Source organism: Notothenia rossii (assembly GCF_949606895.1).
Source record: "Notothenia rossii genome assembly, chromosome: 8".
Classification (NCBI taxonomy): Eukaryota; Metazoa; Chordata; class Actinopteri; order Perciformes; family Nototheniidae; genus Notothenia; species Notothenia rossii.
Window position 1 is genome coordinate 17,018,229 of NC_136906.1, and position 8,247 is coordinate 17,026,475.

Here is an 8,247-nt window from a genome sequence, read left to right on the forward strand (position 1 = left end):
TGCTGCCAGTAGACAGGTACAGTAGATGTGCTGATGAGGGAGGCCGATAGGGGCCATTTTCAGTCGCAGGCCCCAGGCACAGACAGGCGTACACGGGCAGGCTGAGATTCAGAGGCAGGTTGGGACCTGGGTCTGTATGCTGATGCCACTCTACTGGCTCTGCTCCAAAGTGAGGAATAGGAGAGAAACGTGGGAAGGGAAAAAACAGAATATAGGTCAAAGGGAGCCAGAGAGAAAATCAGGTGAAAGGACAATTGCTGAGTGGTGTTAAAAAAACACACACAAAAATGAGGGTAGATATAACAGTGTTAACAAAAAGCAGTAGAGTGGCTCTGGCTTAAAGTTAGGAGAAGCAGGCTAGAGAGCAATGATTATGTGTGAGGCCCAGGGGAAGGAGAGAGAGGTGAGGTAGGAGGGACATGAAGAAAGAGTACGAGAGTGAGGCCACATCCTGTACACTGGTGGAACGTGACTCCTCACAGGTAAGCCAGCTCAGAGGTGCAGACAGGCAGAAAGAAGATGAGGAACACTGATGGATGACTACTTATCCTCTGACATGCCGTTCCTTCCCCAGGCAATGAACAGGCGGGACAAGCCGGTCCCGCCACTTTGGCTGAGTGGAAGTTGCGTGGGCGCAGACGACGTAATGTCCTTTTTGTTGGAGGTTGTATGCGCAAACACAAGTGAAGCAGACTATAGGTTGTCAAGAGGCCACGTACCTACATTACCTCACCTCGGGCTGCTCTGTGATGCTGTGGAAAAAGCAGATGTTGTACACTGATTAACTCGCTTTCATTACACAACATATTCAACAAACTTTTGTAGTTGTTGTACAAAACAATTGTTATCATCCTCTTCTTAACTGTTCCTGCACTTCTGAAAAAGAGTGATTTTATCTTTTTCTTTTATCATTGAAATAAGATACTTGACTAAAGCAATTGTAGGTTTGACATCTCAACTGTGGTTTTATACTGAAAAGCAGGTGGTTCCAGCTGATTTGTGATTTGTGTCCACACTACTGGAAGCAAAACAGTTTTTGCCACCACTCATAATGTGATCAGTTCAGCTAATGATGAGGCTCTGCGTGGTTCATCCGCTACTTATTCATTATGCCAGTTTGAAACCTCATGCTCTTTTCTGTGTGGAAAGATGGTAAAATCAACAAAATCTGCTGAAGGCATTATCGGAAAATAACCTAGCATTGACCAATTCTGGATGTGTTATGAATCTCTGGTTGTTTTAAGTAATGACACTAAACAGTTACTTAAGTTAAGTTTCCATAAATTATGAAATCCTCTTATTTACTTCACTAACGGTATGGGAAACATGTGTCACTGTTCAAACTGTTGTCTTTTTTCCAAGTGGTTTTTGGCCTCAGTGAATCATTAGTTTGTGTATTATGTTTCTAGGATCATACTGAATCCTGGTTTGGACTGAGGACCAGCATCCCCTGCAGCAGATGTTTGCTCCTGGCATGTGTGCAAACAGCATGACCTCCATCACTGACAATCTCGCTCTCAGGATCCAACGCCAGCAACTTAGACTCGGAGATGCTGTGAAACAAACTCTGCATGACAGTGCAGTGCGTTCTGCTGCTCAGACATTAAGGAACAGATCAGTCAACACAGTCTGGAGACGCTCTCATTCGGAAAGTTAACTTGATGAAAGATGTTTATCGCAGTTACCACAATGGATCCACACATTGTTTGACTTTTTCTAAATTGAAACTGGATTAATATTTTCCCGTATACTGTATATACATCTGCTTTTGATATTCCGTGTTTATTTACGCTGTTGCCCATACACTGCAGTTGTGACATATACTGTGTTATTCTGGATACAGTATCAACAAGCGCTGGAACTGTAAATGGAAAATAATCAAATGGTATTTTCATTTTTAGGTCTGATATTACAGCACTTGCCCAGTGCAGCAACATACAACACATGTGCACAGTACTGTGTAAAATACATTTGAACAGATAGGATCAAGATTTCCCAGACGATTACTAATTTATTGGAACTTTATCTTCTAATTGCGATCACAAAGAAACCATTGTGATTAAGGTGCTTATAAATGCAAATCAAAACCGTCTACATTCCACATGGACACTTTGGCAGCCTTTGTTGTTTTCGATTAATAGCCCTGTCAAGGAATGTATTCTGATGATGATTTATAGCTCCATAACTTAAGCTGTCTGTGAAACCTGACAGAAATAAAGAACTTCTTTTCAAGCTGCTGTCTGTTTTTTTTTAATTATTACAACTGCAGATCTATGAGTTTAACAACCAATAAGATGCTTTTACGATGTTCGTTAAGTGTGTGAATATGCGTTTAGTATTACTCATGCTGGCTTCATTACTAGCTGGGCAAGTATGTGCTAATCGGCTGCAAGGAGGACTATCAGGTGGTGTATCACTCTTTTTTCTCTCTTTCCTGCTCAGGCAGTAAGAAGCAGAGTAGAAGTGAAATTGGAATTACGTGACATTTAAATATTGATTATCTGAACTGCTTATGGAAATCATAGTTTTACTAATGTGACAATAGGTCACAATTATAGTCTTACGACACTTCTTAAAATGTTTTGTGCAATAAGCTCATTTACTTTCCTTTCTTTCGGTATTTCCTAGGAGTACAAATGAAAATAGAAAGTGTGTTTGCTGCTTGGTTCAGTTTCTGTAAAGCTTCTATGTATGATGTTGTTGGAGAAGTGCTTAATGTCACAGTCTAGGTCAAAATGAACAAAATTAAACTGGAGTTTTCACTACTTTGTGCATGAAAATCAGTTTAAGCGAGTTTAACATTTTAACACTGACTTCCCATTCAACTGTCTTTCACTGTCAATTTCAGCTGTGATTCAATAAGGTTCGGCTCACGAGGGGGGGAGCTACAGGCCCTGCGGGGGATGTGGGTGCGGGAGTGCGGGGAAGCAGAGTTGCTAAGGGGGTAATTATTCCTCGAGGGGTTGCTTATTGTTGTCTTTCTCTCTGCGATAAAACAAAGCGGACCGGGTTAGCCTCCTATAGCAGTGTGCTCAGGCTTTTATTCTGGCGCTTGACAATGTTCTGACAAGTTGTTCAAAGCATCATAGGGATCATATTAAGAATCAAATTTGTGAGGGACAAGGTCATCTCCATCTGTAAAAGAAAAGGGGTGTGAAGGCCCCGGCGCTGATGTTTTGAAAGTTGAGTTTCATGACATCTTTATGGCCCTGCTTATGGTCAACAACATTAGCATGTCCACAATGGACTTCCCTACTTGCCTGCCTCCCCCTCTTTTATTTTTCTCCCCCGCTTTTTCTCACACACATACACAGCTCAGGGGAAAAATGACCTCTCTGCAGCTCTCAATTCACCGCACTTCTATAGCCATGAATGGACCGGCTCAACAAAAGGTGACATAATTTTCTCAGGGTTTGATTGGCCCCCTCCATGCCACAAGATGACATCATGCAAACCCCCTCCCTCTCCAACGCATCACAACCAGCACAAGCACACCAACCCTCCCCTCCATGTTCTTGGATGCTGGGTTCCCAAGACAACAGAGTTAGGCCCTGGCTGTGGGGCAGGACTTGGCAGTATTTTGCAGCTTGGCTGTCCATAATGAGCTCAGGCGGCGTTGCTCTTGTGTTTGTGGTAAACAATGTTCGGAAATTATAGAAGAGGGGAAGGGATATTATAAAAAAATGTATAATGGTATAATGATTGCATCTTCTTTGAACCTTTTCTTTAAAGGGACCATTAATGTAATCTTCTTCAATAACACATGTATTACAGCAAGAATTGTCAAGCCACAAACTTTTAATGTCAAGCACGAGCTTTTTGTCAACTGCCGAGCTCTCACTTGAAGCTCGGCCAAGTTTTGGTACAAGTGTCATTGTTTCTCACTTTCTCTCTCATGAGGTTCAAGTGGTGTGTGTGTGTGTGTGTGTGTGTGTGTGTGTGTGTGTGTGTGTGTGTGTGTGTGTGTGTGTGTGTGTGTGTGTGTGTGTGTGTGTGTGTGTGTGTGTGTGTGTGTGTGTGTGTGTGTGTGTGTGTGTGTGTGTGTGTGTGTGTGGAATAGGGTTGCCTTAGAAGAGGGAATAATTAATTGAGACAAGTTCCTTCAATTTGCCCTAAATTTTGTTTTACTTTCATCCTTAGTCATGTTATCAGGGATATCTGCTCTGAATGAGAAGTATGAACTTTTACCCTCTATTTAACAATATACCCACAATCTTAAAAAGTACAGTAATTGGGGTGTTCCTCCGTTTGTCACTGTATGGTGTCAAGTAACAAGTTCTGGGAATTGGCTGACTTGCTCAGCTCGGTTCAACCTGTGACCCTGACTAATAAATGTCACTTTTCAAGCTGGTTTTGCATCCAGGAATATTAAAGGCATAGTACAAGACGAGTATCACCCACATACAAATGGCCATTTCCCCTTGGAATTGTTGTTAATGAGGATAATTTAAAGTGAGGTTGACATGCAGATCCGGAGCCAAACCTTATTGGTTCCAAAGACTCCTTCAGCATAGACGCCTTGAAGCGCACTCCAAACCATTTCCTCAAATTGGAACTGCATCCCAAAAAGAAAATGACACAATTACTTCTTGGTCTTGGGGTATGTCCACCATTTTTGTTGAATGTTGCATTGTATTAGTGTCATGTATGGTCGTGCTTATATATACTGGTTTTAATGGGAAAAGACAATCATTTTCTACTTTTCCCGTACAGCCTTCTGTCTTTATCTTGCCCATCATGCCAAGTCTCTATTCACTTCAAAGTGCACCTCATTAAAGATTTCATGCTTTCCTTTTCTTGCTGTTCCTTGTGGTGTTTTGTGATTAACTGTGGTGTGCCGGGTCGGCCCCTCCTTGGACTTTGTTGGAAGAGAGCATAGCTTTGGTGGGTTTGTAAGCTTGGATGAGCGCTGACTGTATCGGTTACCTCTGGCATGTTGGGAGTGCGTGGGCTCCCATCGTCTATGACGTTGATTCACTCAGCTCTCAATGCACAGGAGAGATGGTGGGAATCCACTTCTTTTCTTTTTCTCTGTATTTTCCACAATTGTTCTTTATTGAGGTTACCTTTTTCTTCCAGTGCTTTCAAATTTGTCATGTGATTTACCTTGAGTTTATTATGACAATATTTTCCCAAGTTAAAAGTTACAACATAAATCCGGAGTAAATTGATGGGGACAATAAGGTTATATACTTTCCAAACATCATAAAAGACGCGGCGATCTTTGTAGTTTATTCATGGTGACAGCCTTGATTGGCAAGGTGACATAGAGGAGGCAGTTGCATGGGAAACCATCCCTCAGTCTGGGCACCCTCTCCATCCCGCGCCTCTCTCGCTCTCTCTTAATCCCCATTGAGAAGAGGAAGGGGAGACTCGGGAGGCAGGAGAGGATGAAGAGGAGGAGGGGAGCAACAGAACAGGCCAAAGGCTTCACTGACATCCATGGGAATCTGCAGATCCATTCAGTCGTAATTATTAGCATCAATGCAGAGAGGCAGTGGCAAGGCGAGGGGCGGGGGCAAGGGGGTGTGGGAGAGTTTTGGGGGTGCGGTTGGGCGGGATGAGGGGGTGTCAGTCCAAGATGGAAATCAATCACCAGAGGAGCCAAGAGGTTGTAATGAGAGAGAGGTGTTGAACAGGGTTACTTTCCATTATAGCAAAGACGATGTGAGCAGCATTTGTCAGCGCAGCATTTCCCTTTCGTTGGTGTCTGGTCTCTGGAGAAGTGATTACGAGAAAGGAAATATTTATAGACAGAGGAACTAAACATTACATCATCAAATATGAAGCCAGTGTACATGACCATTTGATCTCTGATTAAGCCAGTTGCCATTTGTTTTTTATGTTGTAGGTCAAACATGACTGAGAGTAACCTTTAATGAATTACAGTCAATGCTGATTCACTGCAAGTCCTTGTATATTAGGAATTTAACTTAATGTATCCAGTATTGTTGAATTGCCTACGATGACACTTTTGTCATGCAGTTATATCAGAGGATTTTCTTATGGATGTGTGAGGTAATTCATGGTCTCGCGTGCTTCCTGCCTGTCTGCATGAAATGAAGCGACATGGTGAAAGTTCTCAAGTCAGGGATGCCAGCCCTCTGTCCCCTCAACATCATACATCACCCTGACTGGCTATTTCACTCCTAGATTCAGAATTCCTCCTGATCAACCACCTCAAACACTTTGGGTTGTCCCTGCTTGGTGAGAATGTCAGTCTGAGCTTGCTGAACACCACATTTTGTACTTTTGCCAACTAGCCGCAGAGATAAGTCTGCCCGATGGAATTATGACTAATGATTTTTAATTTTCTCCCTTTCTTCAATTGAAACTGTAAAAAAAAATTCCAGCTGAGGGTATTTCAGCACTGCAGCTGTAGTGCTTGCCTGACCTTTCACTGATTGTCAAAGAGGAAGGATCAGATTTAAATGGAAGACAATCTTTTTTAGGTGCGTTTTGAGTGTTGCTCATTGCTTCTCACTGTGAAAGAAAGGTCATGTCAGAGGTCAGGTCAGCACTTATTCTCTTCCTTAGAAGGTCTGGTCATACTCTGGAGTTTACCTTGGGAAAAACAGTCAGATAGAGATGTCTCATTATGCTGCTGGTGAATTTAGACAGAGGGTGTCAACATGTCAGCTTCAGGGATAACAGATTTCCTCTTGTGAAGCTGTCAGAAAGAAATGTTACAATAAGTTAGCAACGTTATTTGTGCGATATGCCTGCAGCATTACAGGCTCTGAAAAACAAGATAAACAAACATAAATTATATTCTGAAACCTCAAATAATGCCTGATGTGTTAACAACAAATTCATTTTCTTTATCTCAAGACTAATGCCCAGAAAACACATACTTATATTTAAATGTACAGTGTCTCTAGTACAAATATAACTCATGTTAGGTATAGTTTATTTTTGTATAATACTCTTTAAGGCCTGAATTTTGAACTCAAGTTATATATTGTGATTTAAATAACTCCCAATGTTATTTGTCTTTTTTAGAGTTATAACTTGTATCTCATACATTTCTAGCCGTTCTTTGCCTCCCACGCTGCAGGAGTCCTCTGGTCGGAGAAAAAAGTGACCCCTTGACCCACACACACAAAGTTCATTTTTACATGCAGTACTTGAATTTTGTCTCCTTATGTGTATATGGCAGAGGGGTGAGGAACAACGAAAGATCACATGGTCATCTATCACAATGAAAGCACGGACAAGATGGTGGTGGTGTGTCACTCACGCAGTGACTCTGATGTTTCTCCCTTGTCTTCCTGTACAAAGTATGAACCATTTGAACTGAGAACATTAAGGTATTGCACAAACATAGACATGCATCTCACAAAGCCAATCCCAGTTCCAGATAAGACCTGTCATTCCTGGGTTTTGGGATGGTTGATGGCCATCAGCTCTAAGGGTAGTCAGGTCCTGTTTACAAACACACACTTCTGCTTCAACCCCGTCACACATGTACGTATACCGGGATAACTATCTCCCCTCCATTTGCACACAGCCAAGGACATAACAAAGATATGAACAAAATCGACACCATCTACGCCTTTCCCACCTTCTGTCAGGGACCATGGCATACTGATAGTTAAAACGGTCTTTATACGGAAAAGTGAATGAGCAACAGGACGCATTATAAATTCAAACTGCTGCCTTGATTTTAATGAGTTGATATTTAGCCTGCAAATGGTTGATAACGACACCAAAGAGGCTAAAGATTGAACCTAGCATTTATCTTCTAGTCAAGAAACAGAGGAAGCCAAGACTAAATTGGGGCCTGCTTTTTTATCTTGAAACTCAGGGTGATCAAAATACTGCAGACTCAGGGTTTTTCTTCACTTGCGTTTGTACTTCAAAGGCAGCTTTGTCTTCCTGTTCATCCTGTTGGAAATGTAGCCCAGAAAGTTGACGATTTGTGATCTTATCAGTGAGCCCTTGAATGTTCTTGTCTTCGCCAGAAATTCGAAACGCTTCCTTCTTCATGTCAGCTCTGGGGTCAAAACATTCATAATTCTATAGGGGATATCATGTTAAATACATTTTAGATGGTTCGACATGTTACATAATTATCACATTCACAAGTTATTTATTCTTTCAATAAATGGAAATTGACCAGTTCTGAGATCTCAAAGTCTGTTTACTTAATAGTTTTTAACATTTTACTTTTCTAGTTTCCTACCTCTAATGTCATGCAATTAGATATGTTGAATATAATATCTGATTTTATCTAGTTAAAAGCTA

The 8,247-nt window shown here is 41.6% G+C and overlaps 1 long non-coding RNA gene across 1 annotated transcript in view; it reads left to right on the forward strand.

Annotated features, from left to right (window-relative positions):
- The window catches only part of LOC307016677, a 56,059-nt gene extending 53,827 nt beyond the window's left edge, over positions 1–2,232 (forward strand). The window contains exon 4 of the long non-coding RNA XR_013801864.1: positions 1,410–2,232. This is a non-coding gene — a long non-coding RNA (uncharacterized lncRNA). The remainder of the gene's footprint in view (positions 1–1,409) is intronic.
- The last annotated feature ends 6,015 nt before the right edge of the window (positions 2,233–8,247 follow it).